At 36.9% G+C, this 24165-nt stretch overlaps 1 protein-coding gene and 1 long non-coding RNA gene across 9 annotated transcripts in view; one reads left to right on the forward strand and one right to left on the reverse strand.

Annotated features, from left to right (window-relative positions):
* SLC8A1 (solute carrier family 8 member A1) overlaps positions 1-24165 on the reverse strand; it is a 497520-nt gene that overhangs the window by 419273 nt on the left and 54082 nt on the right. The window lies entirely within an intron of this gene.
* Positions 1-24165, forward strand: part of LOC103220429 (uncharacterized) — a 63408-nt gene that overhangs the window by 23276 nt on the left and 15967 nt on the right. Inside the window, exons 3-4 of the long non-coding RNA XR_005243118.2 lie at positions 7079-7185; positions 23656-23720. This is a non-coding gene — a long non-coding RNA (uncharacterized lncRNA). The remainder of the gene's footprint in view (positions 1-7078; positions 7186-23655; positions 23721-24165) is intronic.

The raw sequence follows: 24165 nt of genomic DNA on the forward strand, positions 1-24165 counted from the left end.
AGAGAGAGCATCCAGGAGTCTCTTAAATAATTCTAATAGCCTTAAATAACAGGAACATTTAATTCATGTATTGTTGGTATTGTTAAAACATTTGATAATATGCATTATGTATTTTTGTATTTCAGATTAAATGATCAAGTCATTATTGTGGATTTAGATCTAAGTGACCTGGCAGAAACCATGGAGATGATCTTGATAAACTCACCTAAGTTTTAAATTTCCTCACAGAGTTTAAATTTTGCCCTTTTGTGTCATGGTAAATGAGAGGCTCTCTTGCCTCCACTTTGTTCCAAACTCATGTTCCATGATCTGCAAGAAATATTTTCTCTTTATTTGCAAGGATATTGCTCAAGCTTCTATTTATGAGCCCCTGAACAATAGAATAGACAGCCCTACTGAGACTCTTTTGCCTTTGTGTGGTACAAAGGGACCTCCCTCTAGGAGAAGACAAAAAGAATTTAAGTCTATAACTCATTTTAAAAAATCAAAACAAAGCAAACAAAACAGAAAAACCCAAGCGTTCAATTATTTCTGCTCTCTATTGGAACTGGAGATCCTCCCTTTTAACTGAATTACCATATTCCTGAGCTCAGGAACTGCAGCTATTGTGAAATTTATAATCTGTTTATAGTACCCAACATAGTATTCTTATTCTTAAATAAGTTCCTAAATATTTGTGAAATGATATTTCCCTTAATTCATTCATATTGTGCAGTTAATGAGATTATTTGTCATTGGATATTGACTATAAAAATCAGTGCTGAAAGCCTTTACTAATTATTTATACTAATGTATCATTTAATGTTTATTCTAGCTTCCTATGCAGACAGCCTAGTTAGGTCTGATTGTGTCCATGGGCCTATGTCTATAGAACAGGCAGAGACATTCATGCTAAATAAAATACAATGAAGAAAAGTAATTTTTTTGCATGTTAGTTCTTTGTTTTGCATTTTGTTTCATTGAGTTGTAATGGAAAGAGCTTGAAGAGATGAGCTAAAAAAAGGTAGACAATTCAAAGATATTTTGATTGGAACTATTGGGCAAGTGAGTGGAGAGAAAATGTTGGAACACCTGAGCATTCTCTCTCAGTGGCCTAGTTGAACCCCAGGGAACATTTTGTTCTGAGGGTGATTTAAAGACACTGATAAATAAGGAGACATCCTGTTAAGGTAGTTAAAGTTAGACTGAATAAGAGAGGTTAGTTTGGTACTAATTTGGGATAGTTGAGTAGTGATGGTGAGCCCGATAAGGCAGGGTAGCTCTCAGTACTCACTCAGCCATTGGTACCAAAGGAAAATCAAAGGCGGCAAAAATGCCATGTTATTAAACTTGTTTTAGGAGCTAAGCAGGTCTGGAGACTCATCACAGCCACCTGAGCCCATAAATTATTAAACATGACATCTATGCTATTTATCAACACAGGAAAAAGGTACAAATGGTTTCTTTAAAAAATGCAGACATTACATGGAGACATATATTTTTCCAAACCAGTGCTTATCTTGAGATGGTTTAGAACTGTCAACAAACTACTCTAATGAGGCTGCTTTCTGAGGGAAAACAAGCTCAGTAAATCACTCTGTTTTTCTTTGTTTTTTTCATCCCGCATGTAAAATTTTAACCACATTTGACAGAGGAAGTGAATCTCTGGGCCAAAATACTCGACAATTTTCTTATCCACAGATAGAGGTAAATGGCAACTATAGCTCATCAGTGACAGCATTAGTCATTGTGATTTGTTTTTAACTTGTTACAGAGTGAAATAACACTGGTAAGTTCTGGAAGGTGTTTCATAGTGTTCCAAAATGCGTCATCCCTGTGCACATGCATTTGTGTCAAGGATGTAAAGAGGAAAAACTCAAAGCAATGTGTGTTCTGATCAAGAAATGACTGGAAAAGGCAGCTACCTGATATGGAACAGTCAAGAACTGAAGGTTTATTTGGAATGAGAGGTGTTGTCCAACTGCGAGACTGAGTGATTTAAGCTGAGAATAAATGGGAACATAATCAATAGTCACTCCAGGTAGGCAGTTACTGACAGCTGTCTTGAAAGTTTCATCTCTCTTTTCTTTTTGCGGCCGTGTTTACACTGCATCCACAGATTGTGATATTGTTTATGAAGGACAGAAAAAGTCCTTCCATTTATTCTTGTTCTTAATGAAAACTTCTGAGTTGTTATGCTTTGAAATTACAATGATAAAATGGCTCTTTGAGAATAAAAGATTCAATATATTACAATTGAGAATAAAATATTTAATATATTACAAAGCCAGCTTGTATGTTGGACAGGTAAGCATGCCTCCTGGTTAAGTATTCTTTATTACATGTTTCCTCTATGGTCAGTCATCAATGTTTATATTAGTTGTTTTCTCTTTTCTGTAGTTTTATGGTTATGGGTTAAGTCGTTATATTCTTCCTGGTCTCTACCAATGTAGTTATTTTATTGATATAGACATTAGGAACTACTCAATAAATATGTGTTGCAGGACAAACTATAATTGCAATGTGTCATATTTGGATAATACTTTACAGTTTGCAAAGCACTTTAGCATACTTTATTTAGTTAAACCACACTGCCACACAAATGAACTGTCCAAAATGTATGCTTTTTAAGCCTCCATATTTTATAGTCACACCTCATATGTCACACACAAATATCATAGACATAGAAAGATAGACAGACACATAACTACATAAGCAGTATTCCCTAAATTCGTATTTTGTGCTTCATTTAGGATTTCTTACCAGTATAATTTTCATTTGGAAAACCTTCCCTCCTCTTTATATTACAAAAAAGACAATCTGATGATTCAGAAATAGTTTTTTTTTCTTTTTCTGTTTTGGTTCCTGTAACTAAGTAAGACACTGATGAGGCCCATCACAATATGGAGTACAACTGTAAATAAGATGAAGTTCTTGGCTTCTGGGAGATTAAAATCCACTTATTTTCTTCACCCAATCCTCCCCAACTAGCAGTCTCATTAGAGAATGCCATTTTTAAGCACTTATTTTAGAACCTTGGGAGGCAAGTTGGAGACTGGGAAGCCTTTACACTTGTTGAAACTCTTCTATGCTTAGATATAAGGCTCTTTTTCATCTAGTTGCTTTTATAATACAAAAAGCAAGGCCAATTATTCAGAGCATAATCAGCGGGTCCAGAGTGTTGAAACACTCCTCTTAACAACAATGTCAAGTGACTTTATTTGTTCATGAAGCACTTGAAAAATGAGAAAGAACAGCAGGTCTTCAAGAAAGAACAGAGAAAGAGTTGGCCTCGAGTGTTTTATTACCAAAAGAGGGTATTAACATGCACAGAAATGTCAAATCTCTACTAAAAAAGAAAAAAAAAAATCAGTGAATGACACATCCAGTTGCAGCTCACTCAACCCTGATTTAACACTCATTTGAGATCTTACAAGGGAATGATTCTGAAGAATAAAATGTATTTCAGTTTCACCCGCTGAGTATTAATGCATTTGAAACATTGGAGGGAAGACGTCAAAAGAAAATAGAATATCTGTACTACCACCTACATTCTCTCAAACATAAAAATAGAATGTAGTTGTATGAAAGTAAGTTCTATAGAACACTACTTTTATTAAAATGTGTATAATCCTGTAGGTTTGAAAAGTGCAGATATTGCCATAAGATAAACTGATAATATCACTGCTTAGTATTCATACAGCATTTTTCTTTTCAGAACCCTGAAGCAATTTATGGATCTAACTTAGTCTTCATGTGTAGACATTTGGCATCTTAGTCAGTGTGCTTTAACAAGTCAAGAAATCTGGAAAGTGACCAGGTCTCACCGTAGGTGAAGTTTTTAGCAATTTGACTAACTTCAGTTTCTTATTGTGAGCCTGAAAAATAACAGGGGAATGGTCCCCAAACCTAGGGAAATGAGGCACCTGGGCAGTGTCTCCATGAAGTGTTGCTACATGTGTCTAGGACACCATTAAAAGCCCCAGCCCTGACATTTCTATACTCCATTGAATGCTCTCAGTAACAAATTAAAAGGGATGACTTTAATTGAATCACTTCATTGAAGGGTCCAGTGACTTTTACTCAGAAATGGCAGAGGGTTTGTTCCAAAATGACATCTGGTGAAGAGACTGCATAAGACTCTCTGGCATTATAGTAATATTTTATTTAATAATATTCTATTGAAGCATTTATATTTCACATCAAGGTTTTTGTTTTAGGGATGAGATACTGTACTAAAGTACAATGGAGTTCTTAGGATATTAGGCTTTATGCAAGATAAAGCACATTGTTGCCACAGGGATCAGTAAATAGTCCTGGTCTGTGACACTGGTTCCCACTGCTAAGACATGGGTGGGAGAAGGTGGTTCCCACAGACTGTTTTCTCTAGATAAAAATACAGTGCAGTTTCTATTTAAGGGCAATTTTTAAAAATTCTCAGTCATTTGACCCAAAAGGAACATACCCTATCATTTTCTGAACAATGGAGCAGTGAGCCCGCTTCTAATATTCTGAGATTATATTTGTATGCAGTATTCATTATGCTCAAGCTCTGTCATGTCAATGGTGTTGTTGCAACTGCAGTTATTTTTTTTTCTTTTGAGACAGGGTTTTTCTCTGTTGCCCAGGATGGAGTGCAGTGGCAAGATCACAGCAGCCTCAACCTGCAAGTGATTCTCTCACCTCAATCTCCCAGTAGCTGGGGCTACAGGCACATGCCACCATGCCTGGTTAATTTAAAAAAAAAAAAAAAAAAAAAAAAAAAAAGTAAAGACAGCATCTCACTAGGTTGCCCAGGCTTGCAGCTTTTTTAAAAAATTGTGTTTTTTTTCCACATAGTCTTAAGAAAGAAATTGCTTGTGAAGATTCATGCATTACAGACTCAAATTACTTTTTAACAACATACAATATATACTTAATACATTGAAGGTAACTTTTAAAAAGTTGTTTTGGTTTGCGAAGCATTATTCCAAGTGATGGTTATGAACTTGAATTCTATGAATACTGCTTTTATCATCTCTAGTAAGGAAATTCAAAGCATTACATTTCTCCTAGTGCTCATTATAAAATAATATGTCAACATAAATATAATTGGCCCTTACATTTGTAGGATGCTGTATAGTTTCCAAAGTGATTTTACCACCAATAATTTTGCCTGACTTACTTCACAACTCTGTGAAATAGGCAGGGCTAGTAATTATTTACTAGTCTGCATGTGTATGAGGAGATTAAAGATCAAAAAGGCTAAAATGCCTGCTTAAAGCCAAATAGATAATAAGTATATAATTGAGTACTAGGCCCCACAATGAAAATACTCTCTCTACTGTGGTATTAGGAAAATGGCATACTACTCATGAAATTACTCTTATAAACTCTATCATTGTATCATAAAGGCTTTTGGATTTAATTCTATGACAATACCAAAGCATCATCAAAATTACTGTCTGAAATTTCCGTTGAACTAAATAGCAGTTAAGTAAAATGATCCATTGACTAGGGTTGATTATCGTCATAATCCAGTAAATGGTATTCATTTTAATAAGATTTCATACACATTAAAAAGAATTAATTTTGAGTTCATTTTAAATTCTGACCAAAGCAAGTTTTATTTTTCCACTTGCAAGCTAAGTTTGCTTCTTCTATTTTTCCTCCAATCACCTCTTGTAGCTTGCCAGCCTTAGTAAGTTTATCATTGCACTCTACCTGCCTTTTTATATTACTTTGATGAATGTAAAGGTAGCATATCCAGGTTTTTTTTTTAAGTATTATTATTACTCCTCATGCTGCCTTCTTATAAGTTATGTTTGTGTGTGTGTATAGTGTGTGTGTATATATATAGTATGTGTGTGTGTGTATGTATATATATATATAAAATAAATCAGAGATATGGTGTTGTCCTGTTGCCTAGGCTGGAGTGCGGTGATGTGATCATAGCGCACTGCAGCCTTCAAATCCTGGGCCCAAACGATTCTCCCACCTCAGCCTCTCGAGTAACTAGGACCACAGGCACGTGCCACCATGCCCAGCTAATTATTAATTTTTTTTTGTAGAGATGGGGTCTCACTATGTTGTCCAGGCTTGTTTCAAAGTCCTGGTTTAAAAGTGATCCCCTCTCTTGGCTTCCCAAAGTGTTGGGATTACAAGAGTGAGCCACCGTGACTGGCTGGTATATTCTCTGTATAGAATACTCATTGGACTGTTTCCAATTTTATATAAGTATAATTTATTAAGGAATCAGTTCTAAACACAAGCATGTTGATCAACTCTGCTTCAGGAGTTCTAAAGCACATGTTTTCCCTTTCTTAAATACCATTCTTCATCATGCAGGGTCTTTCCTCTTTTAATATCATTGATAAAAGCTGTCACTTGACTTAAAAAGAAGCTCGTTTTTCTCACTGTCCTCCTGTGAGAAACTTCTGTCTGGTACCACTACTCACATCTCTAGAGCTAAACGTTCCATGTCTCTACTCAGCTTCCTCATTGTCTTATCCTTTATTCCTATAAACCACCCTATGACTTTCCACAATTTTTATTTTCTGCTTAGAGTCTGCTTCTCATGCTGCAGCCAAAGAACACTGCTTGCTACAGAAGAGTAAAAAATAAATAAATAAATAAATAAGTGTTATAATTGGTTGGTACTGTTAACTCATTTGAGTCATACCTTAAAATAACCAAGCATTTTTAACATTTTTTGTCATTAAGCATTGTTTATTACAACATTATTATGTTTTCTTCAAATTGCCGTACATTGTTTACTGAGATATACATTTTGCTTGATTCCACATATTTTTCTTGGGTTGTGTTTATCCCCCTTTTTCTGGCCAAATGAATTACATGCAATTAAAAAGCTTCCTATGATCTATATTTGTACCAGTGGTTCGCAAACCACATCAGACTCACCTAGGTTTGGGACTCATTCATTTAAATAACACATCACTCACCACCAGGCTTATTTATGACAGAAAGTGAAGTGCTGGTTGCCTAGGTAATTTCTCTAGATCAAAGACAAAAGTCATTTAGCCTTTTCTCCAGTCTGGAAATCTGTTTGCTCTGCTAATTGAACTACCCTAATAAAATCAATAATGTCCCTTATCTTCAGTGAGGTAGGAAAGAAATCCATTCCGAAGTGGCAGAGAAGCTGCTTTTTCCTCCTGCATGCTGCCTGCTAGTGTGGAGCTTGGCATAACAGACACTACTTGACAAAAGGTAAGTGTACCAAAGTAAAAACCATACTCTTGGTGAGTTCATTCATTCCTAATAAAGACTTAGATCTCTTTTCCTGCAACTATTGTCACTAAGTGAGTGTGAAGAGGTGCCTTCTTATTTTTGGACATCATGGGAGGTGGGATTAGTGAGCAAGAGGTGAGAATGGGTGACTATCACCACTCTTGTCGCTAAGGGCTAGATTAGTTCATCTCTGCCTCTTCTGTGCATGTAAATAAACGCAATTCCCTGGGAGCCTATGTTAGGTTCAGGGCCAAAAAATTAACATACCACAATTATATATACTCTTTATTAATTTTATTTATATATATATGTGTATATATATATCCTTTTTTATTTCTTAACATGTTAAAGGAAAGAGGATGAGAACTTACGGGAAAATAATTAAGTTGAAATGTCCTTATTTTATCTAATTCAGCCTGCTCCTATTCCTCTGTTCCCATATCAGTAATTATCGTAACCACTTACACAATCACTCAGGTTTGGAACCAACCTATTCAACTGGTCTCTGGGCCTTCTGCCTGGAGGTCCTCCTTGCTCCCTTTCACATTGCATCCAATGTGGTCTTTACTAAGCTTGGACCTGATTTTATCTTTCCTCTGGTTTAAATCATTCAGCCACTTCCCACAGATTCATGGTTATGGTCAGATTCCTGAGCAAAGTATGCAAACCCCTTCAAGATCTGGCATTGCCTGCTTCTCGGGCTTTATCTTCCATCCCTGTGCCATAAACACCTTCCTCTCCACTCATATCAAAATGTTTGCCTCTTCCAGAACTTGTTGGAGTCTTTAATGTTCTAATACTATCATACATTTCTGAAAGAAGCATAAGGGCGCACCATTCCTCAAATATATTTAACTTTGGAACATTTTACCGTAGATGTTGTATGAGAAACACACTTAGGTAAATGGCACTTAACATATTATGGTATATATTGCAATGTGTATCATGCCATTAAGCATCTTTCATTATTTATTTTATTTATTTTAATTTATTTTTTGAGATGGGATCTTACTCTCTCACCCAGGTTGGAGTGCCATGGTGCAATCTTGACCCACTGCAGCCTCTGCCTCCTGGGTTCAAGCAATTCTCCCACCTCAGCCTCCTGAGTAGCTGGGATTACAGGGGCCCACCACTACGCCTGGCTAATTTTTGCATTTTTAGTAGAAACAGGGTTTCACCATGTTGGCCAGGGAACTCTTGACCTCAGGTGTTTAACCCAGTATTTCCCAAATTTTTTTGACTACATTTCTTTTTCTTCATGGAATATTTATTAAAATCTTGCAAAACTAGAGTTCACATAACATAAAGAAAATCTTGTTGGCTAGGCATGGTGGCTGATGCTTGTAATTTGAGCACTTTGGGAGGCTGAGGTGGGAGTATGGCTTGAGACCAGGAGTTCAAAACCAGCCTAGGCAACATAGCAAGATCCCACCTAGATATACATTTTTTAAATTAGTGGGGCATGGTGGTGTGCACCTGTAGCCCCGCTGCTCAGAAGACTAAGGTGGGAGGATCGGAAGGCTGAGGTGGGAGGATCGCTTGAGCCAGGAGGTTGAGGCTCCAGTGAGCTGTGATCATGACATTGCATTTCAGCATGGGAGACAGAGAGAGAAACTGACTCAAAAAAAAAAAAAAAAAAAAAAGAATACCCCAGGCTGGGCGCGGTGGCTCATGCCTGTAATCCCAACACTTTGGGAGGCTGAGGCCAGCGGATCACAAGGCTAGGAGTTTAAAACCAGTCTGGTCAACATAGTGAAACCCCGTCACTACTAAAAATACAAAAAACTAGCCATGCATGGTGGTAGGTACCTGTAATCCCAGCTACTCTGGAGGCTGAAGCAGGAGCATTGCTTGAATCAGAGAGGCAGAGGTTGCAGTCAGCAGAGATCGTGCTGCTGCACTACAACCTGGGTGACAGTGTGAGACTCTGTCTTAAAAAAAAAAAAAAGAATGCCCCATCTCACACTGTAAGATCTATCGTATACAAGATAGCTATCTGTTTTGTCTTGTCATTTAAACTTTTTTTAAATTTAAATTTTAATTTATTTTATTATTTGAGATGAGGTCTCACTCTGTTGCCCAGGCTAGAGTACAGTGGTGTGACCTCGGCTCACTGCAACCTCCACCTCCTGGTCTCGGGCAATCCTCCCACCTCAGCCTTCCAAGTGGCTAGTACTACAAGTGCTTGCCACGATATCTGGCTGATATTTTTGTATTTTTGGTGGACACAGGGTTTCACCATGTTGCCCAAGCTGGTCTTGAGTTCCTGAGCTTAAGTGACCCACCTGCCTCGGACTCCCAAAGTGTTGGGATTGCAGGCATGAGCCACCGTATCCAGCCTAAACTTTTTAAATACGTTCATTCACATTAAGTGGCTCACACAGAAAAGTATTGATGCTCTTTCAAAACCATCAGGAACATCAGCTTTTATTGGAATGAACAGAAAATAGAAACTGATTGCTCTTCTTTGAAAAGAGGACTCTTTTGTATACATACCATAGCCCCTGTTAGCTATTCAGTAAAAGCCTTTGAGGTTTCTGCAATAAATCAAAGTGATTACAAAAAAAAAAAAAAAAAAAGTTTGCTTCTTTCCTCAACGCCTCCATAGGTGTCATTTTTTCTACTTAAAATCATATTTTTTTCTCTACCCAGTTAATTTTCATCCTTCAAGGTCTTTAAAAGGAATGTTCCCAAACTTTTAATGATAAAGATTTTTTTTTTTTTTTTTTTTTTTTTTTTTTTTTTTTTTTTTAATCAGTACTTCCAAAGCATCCTCAGCAAATATCCTAGCACCTGTCATACAGGATTACATTTGCTGGGGCATGACTCTGTCTCTCACCAGATAAAAACTCTGTGAGGTGAAGGACTGTGTTATTTTGACTGTATATCTTCCAGAACCTACAAGTGGGCATGGGATGTAGAAAATTTAAATTAAATAAGGAATTGTATGAGTCAATAAAACAAGTAGGTAAATAATGCAAATAAATATCTGAGGTTTCTGGGAAGGGAGACTTACAAAGCACACCTTCTTAAGAACAGTTGCTCATGGCTAAATAGCTCCTTTTACAATCTCAACACCAATCTTTCCATTCTGTGGAAACCACACTTTTCAGGTCCAGCCTGCTCTCCCAAGTACTCTAGGTGAGGCTTATCTCCCTCCGTAATAAACACCTATTGGATATCATGTATTATTGCCTAACCAAGCTATCTCATTTCCATAAACCAATTAGCTCAACATTTCCATTTCTTCTGATGTTTTTCCCAAGTAATTAGAAAATTCCATTAGTGTTCTTATAGCTAAACATAGAACTCATCAATATTACTTCTTTAATCTATAGGCAGCTCCATTGCTTCATTAGACTAGATATACAGAAGAAAGACTAAGAGCAGCAGAATCAGAGACTTGAGTGTAAACCCTGGTTTTTCCACTTTCTATCTGTGCCATGTAGGGTGTGTTACTTGTGTTATGTTTCTCTTTCAGCCACAGGTGCTCTTCCAGAAAGTTGTGCATTACAATATCATCTATGTGTTGTTTTTATAGTATGAGACAGGGAAATCTATAAAGTCTCTAATCTCCCCCAACAAAGAGTAACTTATCTGTAGATAGTAGATCAATAGTAATTATGTGTATTAATATGAAGAATCTTTCAATTGATATTGGATATACCAAATTTCATTTGGTTTCATACTCCTAGATCATACAGTTTTTGTAACTGCCTGAAGGGTTTACCTTGCCTGCTGCCTAGACAGAACTGATTTATCCAAGACAGGGGAATTGCAATGGAGAAAGAGTAATTCATGCAGAGCCAACTGTGTGGGACACCGGAGTTTTATTATTACTCAAATCAGTCTCCCTGAGCATTTGGGGATCAGAATTTTTAAAGATAATTTGGCAGGTAGGGGCTTGGGAAGTGGGGAGCGCTGATTGGTCAGGTTGGAGATGGAATCATAGGGGATTGAAGTTAGGTTTTCTTAATGTCTTCTGTTTTGGGTCAGATTACTGGTCTGGGTGGTGTGAGCTGATCCATGGAGTGCAGGGTCTGCAAAATATCTCAAGCATTCATCTTAGGTTTTACAATAGTGATGTTATCTCCAAGAGCAATTTAAGGAGGTTCAGACTCTTGGAACCAGACGCTGCATGACCCCTAAATTTTAATTTTTAATCTTGTAGCTAATTTGTTAGTCCTGCAAAGGCAGACTTCACCTCAGATAAGAAGGGGGTCTTTTTGGGAAAAGGCTGTTATCAATTTTGTTTCAGAGTCAAACCATGAACTGAATTCCTTCCCAAAGTTAGTTCGGCCTATGCCCAGGAATGAGCAAGGACAGCTTAAAGGTTAGAAGCAAGATAGAGTCAGTTAGGTCTGATTTCTTTCTGTCTTAATTTCCTCAGTTATAATTTTGCAAAGGTGGTTTCATTTTCAATAGAGTATATGAGACGTGAGTCTCTGAGTTGTAGTGGTAGAAAGGTATCTTATTACAGTTAAAATAGCATTACATAAACTTATGTTAATATTGAGGTCACTTAAGTTTTTGACCAGAAAGGTTCTTATTGCTCTTCAAATACAGATGTGGACATAAATGTGAAAGATGACAAAAGATTCAGGCCTGAGCCTCTGGCAAGATTGTCTTTCCCTTTGCTGAGTTCCTTCATCCTTTCTTGCCATTATTTCCATGGTTCTGTAATACCCTGTCTCAGCACTCCATGTTCTTATTTTTGTTTATATCTGGCCCACATTATTATTCATTAGACTCACTTCTTTGTCCACTAAATTCAATATCTCATGGTTTTCTTGAAGAGTTAGTTGTATGAATCTTTTCTTTCTTTCTCATTATTCCCCATATGCCTCCCGAGATCCATCCTTCCTTTTCCTATACTTTGCTCAGTCGCCTGGAAGACTGACCTCAAAAGCAAAATCACCTGGATTTCCTTGCCAGTTTGCTTTCAAATGTGCTCAGCCAATGAGAGGCTGGAAAGAAATTGACAGCTGGGAAAAGAGGAAGATCGGTGTACAAGAGGAAGATTGGTGTACAAGAGGAAGATTGGTGTACAAGAGGAAGATTGGTGTACCTCCCACTCACATCTCATTACCTGCCATGGTCCTAGTAGTGACTGTTCTTATTATGGCCACAACTACTCTTGGACAGGCCTGTATCCACAGCTCCATCCCTCAACTAGGCTTCATGAACACTGTTCTCTGCCCTTATCTCTTTCTGTGTATAGGTGACAAACGTTTCCTGACCTCAGAGTTCCTGAGTGCCTCATATATTGTTAGTCCCTGAACTTTGTTGGTTCCTGAACCTTGCCCCAACATCAATAAAAAGTTCCTTGATTAAATACTTTTCGGTTGAATCTTTCCTGCTGGGACCTGTCCAATTCGACTTTAGTATACCTTTCGTGCCAAGAAAATGATATTTTCCTGCCAGGATTTGGCTGAAAGGGCTCACAGTGGGTGAGGGGATGAGATTACTTATTAAGTGATAAAACGGAGATCTACAGAGGTTAACTTGCCTAAGATCACATGGTTGGTCAACTCATGGTCAATTCATTAAAATATTTATTAAAACATAGAATCAGTCAGGCAGTGGAGATAAGAGACACATAAAACACTCATGTGCCCTTAATAATTTATAATCTAGGCCAGGTGCGGTGGCTCACACCTGTAATCCCAGCACTTTGGGAGGTCGAGGTGGGTGGATCACCTGAGGCTGGGAGTTCAAGACCAGCCTAACCCACATGGAGAAACCCTGTCTCTACTAAAAACACAAAATTAGCTGGGCGTGGTGGCACATACCTGTAATCCCAGCTACTCAGGAGGCTGAGGCAGGAGAATCGCTTGAACCCAGGAGGCAGAGGTTGCGGTGAGCCGAAATCGCACCATTGCACTCAGTCTGGGCAACAAGACCGAAACTCCATCTCAAAAAAAAAAAAAAAAAAAAAAGAAAGAAAGAAAGAAGAAAGAAAATTATATTGTAGTATAGGAGAAAGGTGTATAACCAATATTTAAAATGTAGCAATAGTAAATACTCAATGCTAAGGGAACCCTGAATTTAACCTAGGCATTGTGGATGAAACCATGAAAGAGATGGGGAAAAACATGATTATCTGAGTAGAATGAAAAGCGTATGTTCAATCTGTCCTCCCTCAACATTTTTGTTACTTCCACTCTAATGTGTAAAGTCTAATCCAATCACCAGCTGTTTTCTTCCAGGCTGCTTGCAATAGCCTCCTGTAAAGTAGTATATCATCTGTGCTTTTCATCATCTAATCCATTCTCTACATTGGGGTCAGAATGATCTTTTAAAATGCAAATCTGAGACAATTCTCTGCTTACAACTATTTTTTCACTCCCAATTTTCCCTAGGATAAAGAAAAAACATGGCTAACAAGTTCTTACATAGACTGCCCACTTCGTGAACTTTATCTCTAGCTACTGACTTTCTCTTTTTTTATGTTAACTTATATAATCTACTTTTACTTTGTTGAAAAGTTATTCTTCTTTGACTCCAAGACCTTTGCACATTCTATTCTCTGTCTTTAACATTCCTCGGAACCACCTGTCATTTATGTTGGTGATTTATATCCATACTTCAAGCATTAGCTCAAAAATGACTTCCTTGAGAAAGCTTCCCATGAAAATTCCTAGACCAAATGAGTTCCCTGTTTTATGCTCTCATGACACCCTATAGTTACTCTTTACAGTATTTATCTCAATTCTAATGAAGTTAAATGTGTTTGTTGTTCTTATGTTTTTCACTTCTTGAGAACTGGCATGATTTCCATCTCTTCACTACTTTAGCCTCAATGTTAGATCCAGTGCTGTATAGGTGGTAAGAGCTCAGTAAATAATTTTTGAAAGAATGTGCGAATATAAGAAAACTCAGACTCTGAGAAATCATTTTGCGTTAGGGGAAAGTGCAAGTCATTCTGAGCGATGAAACTGTGGCGGGAGAAGACTGTAAAGGGCAAGTCTTGAAACGGCCTTAAATGCACCATAGGAAATTTAGACTTTTCTCTGTTGTGATAAACAGTCATTATCATGATCATTATTATTACTTTTAACAAACTTATTAAGATTTATTGACTGGATGAAGAATGAGTTGATGCAGAAAGAAACTGTAATCAGAAAAGCAATTAAAATAAAATGAAATGATCTGGAAGTCAACATTAAGAGCATGCACTAAAGTAGTGCTTCTCAAATTTGGTGCCTATCTTAATCACTGGTTGAGGTCACAAAGCCCACAGAGGCCCAGGCTTCTCAAAGTAGGATAGAGCCTGAGCTTTTTTACTTTTATCAAGTTCCTCAAGAAATTCTGAAACCCATACAAGTTTGAGGACCCCTGAAGTAAAGTTAAGACAGTGAGATATACTCTTGATCTGGCTCAATGATAAAAAGTAGAAGAGCACAACAGAGGCGTATATTTTAACTATTAGGTTATTAGCTAATGTGGGCAGGTATAACTAGCCCTACAGCTTTATGACTGGCATGAAACTCACTTGTATTCTCCCCAGATTCTGTGTCTGGACTCTGCAAAATCTATCTCAGTTTGCCACTGAAAGTTAAAGTCAGGCCGGGCGCGGTGGCTCACGCCTGTAATCCTAGCACTTTGGGAGACCGAGGCGGGTGGATCATGAGGTCAGGAGATCGAGGCCATCCTGGCTAACAGGGTGAAACTCCGTCTCTACTAAAAATACAAAAAATTAGCCGGGCGTGGTGGCGGGCGCCTGTAGTCCCAGTTACTCAGGAGGCTGAGTCAGGAGGATGGTGTGAACCTGGGAGGCGGAGCTTGCAGTGAGTGGAGATAGCGCCACTGCACTCCAACCTGGGCGACAGAGCGAGACTCCGTCTCAAAAAAAAAAAAAAAAGCTAACGCCAGAATTCCTCCTGACATGATATGTAACAGATTATAAAGGATTATAAAAGAACTTGGATATTCTAATTCCCAGTCTGTCTATGATAAGGTCTTAAAAATCACAAGTGAAAAATTTATGACATTTTAGAATATATATATATATTTAGAATATTATATATATTTTAAATATTTAGAATATCTATGTATATATATTTAGCATATCTATGTGTATATATGTGTTGTATGTGTGTATATATGTACGTGTATATATATACACATATATATACATATATATATTTCTACATGCATTATTGATGCATTGTCAACTTGATGTATCCATAAAAGAACACATGTGAAATTCACTGTGGTGTTTTTGAGTTTGCTAGGGTAATATTTGCCCATTTCTTGCCAAATGTATTGTGATTCATGGAAGTTTAGCATTGCATCCAAACTCTGGATAATGTTAAATCTTGTGAACGTCTCAACTGTGAAAGTGTTTACTTATTAACTGAATTTTAAAAGGTACCACCCACATGCTAGCATGGTGCTAATATTTGCTGATCTTTGGTACTACGGAAATTTTGTTAATGTGCATTGCAGATTTAATATTAGTTTGACATCTGTTTGATGTCTGGTGAATGGTAACATTCCTTGCCATTTGGACTTTAATAGAAAATATAACATTGGGCAATTTTCAGGAGCAGGAATCAGAAAAGATCCAAATAATGCAGTGGTTCATTGTGTTACTATTCCTTAGTTTAATACCGCCACAGAATATAATATATTCTAAATTTTTGAAATGTAAAGAAAATATTTCTTCATTTGTTGCAAATGAGAGATAACCTGTGATAGCAGATATGACTTCAGTTCTGATTCAAATACTGCTAACCAACTCTGGGACCTTGGGCTAAGTACTTAACCTTATTTGACTGTCAGTTTTTTCACCTTTAAAATGATGGGATGACTAGCCTCTAAATATTACCACTTGTTCTATCATTCTGTGATTCTAGGTTCTACGGACAGAACATCTCAATAGATGTTAATAAAAATATGATTTAATTTGAGAACATCTGTTATAATCTGTAACATATTCTGCCAAGTCCTTGACCTTAATTTTACTATAGACATCAGAGAGTCTACCCTGCATTTTACCAAAGGAACATAAATTATGCTTGTGTCTAGAGTAGTGTCAAGCTGACTGAAAGATATGCCATATTTGTTAATATTATCATTAAATGATTTCTTAAGGTTTTATATACCACCAATGATATAGTTCAGTGCTATTTTAGCATTAGAAATTACATAAGCATCCTTTTTGCATTTTTATTTTTATACTTATTGCAAAATACAAGTGTTCTTGTTAAAGGCATTAGACTTTCTCAAAATAAATGTGGATTCAAAAATAATTCTGTAACATATATATTAACATATTAATTGATTAAATATGCTGCTGTTTCATTTACCCTAATAAATATTTCCTTACTAATAACAGTAACTATTTCCATCATTTATCTAAAATTTGCTTTGTTGGATTAAACATTTTATTTTTATAATTTCTTACCTACAATAAAAGAGTTTGGGCTATAAAAATAATAAAGTTTCCCCAATTTTAACTTACTAGAATGGAGATATGTATACATCTCCTGGGTTTATAGTAAACCTGTGAAGAAATATATACATATTTCCATATATGATATAGAATTCTATATATCATATTATATAGAATTTTTGCAATCTATGCTTTTACTATTTGTGAAGAATATAGATTTTTAAAAGCAAAAGTGTATCCCTCTATGGTTAATTATTAAGCAAAGGCAAATCTTTGACTTCAAAAGGAAGAATGGATAATAAACACGTAATTCATTAGACTCAGCACACTTCAGTGCTTTGTCTCTCTGAGTCTAAGTTTCCCAATACGTAGATGCTGGTGGGGAAAGGGCAGGGTAGTGATCACCTTGAGAGATATAGTGGATTATTTGAGATAACAGCAGAACAGCTCTTGCCCCATAGTTATCGGTTAGTGGACAATAACTACTATTTAATGATTAATTTAATATGCAGAATAAAGCTACAAAGAAGAAGATTCCCTGGGCTCATGCTGTTTTATGACTGTACGTTAGGAACATACACTTATTTTATGTTGTCTCAGGCTCTTTCCTTTAGTCAGACAAATGTCAATAAGCACATTGGGCTTCTTATTGCTGTCTTCCTGATCCTGTATTGTTGGTCAGAATTGGCCAGATATTTACAGAATTTGAGGTTCAAGTGTTGATTATTTTTTCTCCCAATATAATTTAGTATTTTAAAATTAGCTTTTTCATTGTAGCCTTTTAAATAGCCTTGTCCCTGATTTTCCCTAGAATCCATTGATTACTCCATAAAGAAAAATTTAGTATCATCAAGCATGTATCCTTGTGAGAAACAAATAATTTTAATATTTTCCAAAAGAAATTCTAGAAAACATAGTGGGGGTATGCATTAACTTTCTCTGATTGTTTTACCCCCCTATACCATGATCTTCTCTGGTCCTTTCATCCCAGTTTACTTCTAGTCCCAGCCTGTTTGTGCTAGGTGCCTTGCTTGTCTACTTGGGGTCTTCTGCTCCCACAGAGCTGCCTGTGGTGTTTGTGCTTGAGAAGTCCAGGTACCTCATGGAAAGGAGTGGAGAAAAGGGACAGAGAGAAGAGAAAAAAAATTCTATTTTCATTGTGCTTTGCAAAAGTACAAAATGTCCTTGTAAAGATAGCCTCTTACATATACTCACTATACCCGTTTGTGGACTGGCTAGGACAGGACTTACTATCTCCTTGGTAAAGACATTGGGGCTTATAAGGGTTAAATAACTTGCTCAAGGTCATGCAATTTGGAAACATTCCAATCCAGTTAAAGCCTATATCTTCCAAATGAGCTCCAGGATTCTTTCCATTAGTTCATTCCAACATCTCTATTCTGGGACTATTATCGGTAGTGCCTGAACTTGTCTTTGGGAATTCCCGTCATTCATGCAAGGGTTTCATGAAGTACTTTGATTATGAAAAAAGGAGAAATCTTAAAACTTTACTATGATGACAACTTAGAATGTTAACAGCTAATATATTAAAATAAGATGTAAAGCTTTAGCGAAGATACGTATCCCCTCACTGTATCTTCTCAAAAGCAGAGTGATTAACACTGTCAGAAGCTTCCCCCATAGCAGACATGAGAAGAATAGTAGGAGTAGTAGTTATGTTTCTGCCAGAATAGGCAAATTTTCCTCTGTGAATTCAGGAGAAAAGGATGAGATTGTTATGAGATCAATATTGGCTTATTTCATTTGGTAGAAACAGCATAGTATCTACCAGTGGTAGGGAGCAGGGTAGTACGATGCCTTGAACATGTGCACAGAACAATTAAATAAATTGTTTTTATGTTGTCAGGTGAATGAGATCAAAGCATTCAGAAAATTCCCCTGGATTTCAAGAAAATCAATATTTCTTAAGTATTGTTCATAGTTCATAATAGTTCAGATTAGTTGTTTTAGCAATAAATAAGCCAGCAGCATATTTTTTGAATTTTTTTCTTTTGTAAAGATGGTTCTAAGCCCCACATCACATTATAATCATTTAGAAATTTTAAAAAGTGAAATAAAACAGCAAATCCTATTTCACACCAATTAAACCCCTCTCTGAGGGAGGCGCCTGGATATATATTTTTTAAAGCTCCCTAGGTGATTTGAGCCTGTGGCACAGTTGAGAAACAGTGGTTTGTAACATCAATGGTCTTGGGGAACCTACCAAGAAAGCTTCTTTTGGTCATGAAGTTTTATGTGCATCGACTTCAGGGTCAGTGATAATGCGCCCTTTCTTCTTTTTCACGGTAGCTCTATTCATAATCCCTCAGTTTTCTGAAGGGGATCTAAGGTAGACACACCAGCCTGCAGTGTGCCTTGCAATGGTAAGTGAAATGTAAGAAGAGTAACGTGAGAGCTGATTTAGGGTCCAAGTCCTGTACAGGCTTCTTATTGCTTGATGACAAGTTACTATGACTGTTTCTTGCTTTTTCCTTGTCTTGTTCCATCATTTTCTTTATCCTTTTTCTCATTTCCCATCTTATTTATTTCTTTGGGTTTCTCAGTTTTGTGTGTGTGTGTGTGTGTGTGTGTCTGTTTCCACTTTTTTTTTTTTGGAGAAAATATACTTGCTTGAGGATAAGGAAGGGAGTCTAAAACCAATGCTAACGGGCATCCATTGTAACACCAGCTGATTCTACCATGTTCACTTTAATTTTTGGTTCAATAATCATTTTTCAAATGGCTTAGATATTTGTATGATTCCCAGCTGTTCTAGATGATCACAGCACAACTTAGCTTTTGCTTTAAATGTCAAACATGAGGGATACTTGCAAAGTATGAATTGGTTAAATTTACTGGTTTTCAATAACTAGTAATTCATTATCATTTTTTGTTATGGATAGTTAATCTACAATATTCTCAGTGAAGACCATATCCTATTAATTAATTTAGCTTTCTAAAAACATGATTGATCTAGAATTCCAGGGAAGAAAAAGTTAGAGATGTCTGATCATTTCAAAAGCCTTTCTTCAGTCTCCATTGTCCAAAACCAAAGCTATATTGGAGAACAAATTGTAGAGTAAATGTTTACGTTTTCCTTATGATCTAACATGTATTAATTTAAAACTCATGCACAAACATTATGCACTACAGATGATTAAAAATAAAGAGCCTAGAGAATAATGTGTGATTTTGCTTTCTTTAATGTATGTATTTGTGTCAATACCAGTGACTGAGTGGTATACAATTTCATTTTTCTTTAGTTCCACAGTAAACTCAAGATCATTTCTGGATGCTTCTCAGCTTTTCCAGCTCATGTTAAGCTATAGGTGGGGAGGGTAGAATGTTTCTGCTTCAACAGAAATCTTTCCCAATCCACACTGAATGAAATACCCATGTGTCTCATAGTTCATTAATCTTTATTCTGAGTTCTTGTTACAACTAGAATTTTTAGTTCCTTAGTTCCTCAGCACAGTTCAGCAAGTCTCATTTGTAATGAAATAAACTTTAACTAAATCCTCATTTCACTGTCTGTCAGGTAAAAGTTAAGAACACTAAGTTAGTCCTAGACTCTTCTCAAGGAGCCTTCAGACCATTGAGTGAGAAGGATACAAATGATCAATTTCACTGAAGCACAGTAAGTGCCTAATAACACAGAAAAGGGAAAGACACATGCTGCTTAGAGGAAGAATAAAAGAACACCCCCCAAATTACACAGGATCTCAGCTTTGAAAGATAATTAGCAGTTAGCTAGGAAAAGAAAACGGTGACTGTATGCAAAGACACATTGGCATAGTTAGAGGTCATGTGGAATTCAGAGTGATTAGATCAGGACATTTATCGAGAAGTGGTGGGTGGACGGAGGATTCTGAAAAATTTAATGAAAATCTGATCTTGAAAATTTTTATTCTCTGAGGACTTTGGACTTGATTCTGTCGGTAATAACGAAGTAAACAGAAATTTAAAGCAGAAGTGATTTGTGAATATTTGTTTTTTATGAAGTTATTTCTAGATAAGAGGATTAATTAGGAATCACTAGCAGGTAAAGCAGTACAAAAAAAAAAAGAGATATCCCTAGCCTTGCAGAGAAGATGGAGAAGAGGATTAATGCTTGCCAGATGTTCATGAAATGTAATTGACAGGGCTTGCTATTGGTTGGGCTTAAATTGTGAAGCGGTTTGCTTAGGAGGTTAACTTTGAAGTACCTGTAATCACTAGGGGTAACTAACAAATCACTATAAATTCATGCTTGGCATTTGAGAGAGAGTTGAAGTAACATTGATATACTAAACAAAGTGCAGAGTGGTTAGAATGAAAAGATAAATTCACCAAAGGCAAAACTCCAACGGCAGGGTTTTCATTGTCAGATTGTAGAAGGTGCTGTCTTTAGTAGAATTCTCCACTTTCCAAGTTTAGTAGGATTTCTACACATTCAGCTGAATGTGAACTATCTTATGACTCATCCAATATAAATTATATTTTACATGCCCTTTGAATCTCTGAGAAAAGAATTGGCTTAATTAGTAGTTTATTATCCTTTTTTATTTTTAAAGACATTTAGGTATTAGAACAGTAGTGATATGTTTCTTCATAATAATAACAGTAGTGATTACTAATTACTTTGAAATGTTAACTAGAAGTACAATGCTAAGGGTTATATTTACAATTCTATAAAGTAAGAACAATTTCTAGCCTTATTTTATTACAGATGAAGAAAACGAAATTTGGAGAGTTCCATAACTAGGATTCAACTTTGGGTTTCATGTCTCCAAGATCCCATGCTTTACAGGAGCGGTTTTGAAATGTTACTGATGCCTTGATCCACCTCGAGATTTTGGCTTAATTGCCTTGAGTGAAACTCAGTCCTAAACGGTCCGCTGATAGTTCTAATTACAGCCAGATATGCAAACCACCGTTTTAAACCTTATCATTTCACTACCTTCTGCTTTGGAAGATACCATCACAATCACAATCTCAATTGCTCCCCCTGGAGCTCAATGCAGATAGTGCACTATGGAGCTGCACAGTGTGACAGCTGTGCCTACCACAAATTCATCCTCTGGAAAACCCTCCAATCCAAAAGTTTTAATAAATATAATTAATTTAAAGCCTTTCTTTATAGCAAAAAAAAAGAGAGTCTGGAAAAATTTTCTAACTCATTAGGATTATGTGATAGTTTTAATCATATTGTTTTTATATTTATCAGGAAAAGATATAATCAATATATTTATTTGATTGAATTTAGGTATAACCAATCAAATAATCATAGATTGAGAATATTTTAATTTTTGAAATGGAGGGCAATGTCATGGAGGTCAATGTCATGATGTGACTATTTGTGGCTATTTTGTTGGAGAACGATAGAAATGATACAACCGTGAAATGAGGGGGACTAGAATGAACTGCCGATCTCAAAACGTGCAGTTTTCTCATGGCTTTATTTACTTGTTTGAGGACTTCACAGAGCTCCTGACCAAGTAGAAGGGATGAAGAACCTATCCAAAAATAACAAAATCAAGGAAGAGGCAGGACAGTACTAAGCTGAAGGTCTAGATAGAATCAGCTCTGTTATGGCGCTGGGAGGGTGCAGTGTGATCCTGGGTAGCAGGAGGAAACTTTTATGAATGAAGGCAGTGGGAATGGAAGGAGAACAATACAAACATTTGTTCTTATGGAAAGAGAATGAACATTGGAGATAGATTAGTCTACTCTCATACTAGCTGTGTGATCTCAGGTCAAATCATTAACAACTCTGAAGGTCAGTTTGCTTTTCTATAAAAAGAGGTGGTAATGAACTTATAAATGTGAAAGTACCCAACCCAGAACCTTGTTACTGATTTTTTTCTTCACATTGGCTTCAGCTGAAACATAGTGGTGGGAAAGCAGGAAACTCCAGGGAATGGCGAGGTGGTGGTGGTAAATCAAAGAGAAGGTGAAAATGAGGTGGGCTAGAGATGGAACAGTTTCAAGAACAGACACACACAATCAATTCCACTTGCTTGCAAAGGAAAAACCACCGCTGTAACGCAGCAGCCTCTTATCCATCCAGGGAAAATTCAGCTTGCCATGCTTTTGGCAGCATGGGCTGGATACTCTGTAGGGTCCCCTCACAAAGAGCACAGGCTACAGTCACTTCATTTTCTAATGCTGCTGCCTGAGTTTTCATTTAATTAACAAGGCTGACCTTTAGAATGAGAGTTTTTTTTCTTCCTTTAGCTTAGCTTTACTATGATCCTAATGGAAGCTGAAAATCCGACAGTAAAGAGGTCCAAGGTTTCACTGATAAGGCTAATGTGTTGTTTCTGTATTTACAGAAAAAAAATTAATAGGCATAATTATAGATGCATATGCCAAAATCCCTTTCAGATAAATCTGACCTTAAGTAGGTGGGAACAGCAGGAAATGAAAGATAAGCCCTGGATAAGCATATATCAAAAAAGACATCCCATATACCAAAAAACTGAGGCCCTAACAACACATGTCCTTGTAATTAGCTGTATTAACAGCATATTAGAGTTAGATTCTTACTCAATCCTCTCAACCTCTGGATATGGTGAAGTAGCTACTTTAAGCCTCTGTTGTGCACAGCGTCTGTGATGCTCTCTAGACAGAATGGCCAAATGAACCGGGGAGAAAGGGGAGAGTGACCCGCTATGGTGAATGCCATGGGGCCGCAGCCCTGCATGCTCTGTCTTTGCTCATGGTTGATGATGTTGTCCTTTGTCCTTTATAGCATTAGCAAGCAGATGGTGGCCCTCAAGCACCGGCAGAGTCTAGAGAATAATGCGTCATTGGCTCTGCCCTGGATTTATCCACAAACTCCCATGAGCCAGTGTCTGCTAAGAGAGTTAGTAAGATCTGCCTTGATCCTAAGTATAAGAGCCATAACTGTTATGCTTGTGTTTTCTTCTTGAGTGCCCTTTTCTCTTTCTATTAGGGAATACTTTTTGTCAGCTCTTCAGGGAGACTGTTCACATGAATGGAATTCTAAATGGAGATTCTGTTTCTAAACTAGAGCTAACTCTGACTGTTCCTGATTGTGTCTGCAGACTAAGGAGTGCCTCGTTGTCATTAAGTGCGTGGCTTCACACTAGGATCACTCATTCGGATGATGGTGAGGTTTTTTTTTTTTTTGATACTGAGGATAGCAGCGAGTCTTTTCCCAGCTTCGCCCCATTGGTAAGCAACCAGCTATCATTGGTTTATTGACAGATTAAACAAAATAATACCAGGACTATTATAACTACCCTTGGGTCCAGAGAAATGCTGAAGTTTGTGTTTCCCCCTCTGTGAGCACCTTTAATCCTGTACCCTGACAGCAACGAGCAAGTATTGAAGGCAGAGTAGCAGATTTCAATTTCCTTCTCTTAAAGGTTTGCCAAACATCATTAAATACAAAATAGAGCAAATAAACAAGTCAGCTGTGACTGGAATCTTAGGGTGAACACTCCTAGGTAAGTTCTATGTCACATGATTATGTCCCCTAGTTTTCTCTGATAGTAGTAGTACAAATAGCAAATTAACATTACTTTCCTGGGTATATTTCCACTGAATTAAAA

The sequence above is a fragment of the Chlorocebus sabaeus genome, chromosome 14 (assembly GCF_047675955.1).
Source record: "Chlorocebus sabaeus isolate Y175 chromosome 14, mChlSab1.0.hap1, whole genome shotgun sequence".
NCBI classification, from domain to species: domain Eukaryota; kingdom Metazoa; phylum Chordata; class Mammalia; order Primates; family Cercopithecidae; genus Chlorocebus; species Chlorocebus sabaeus.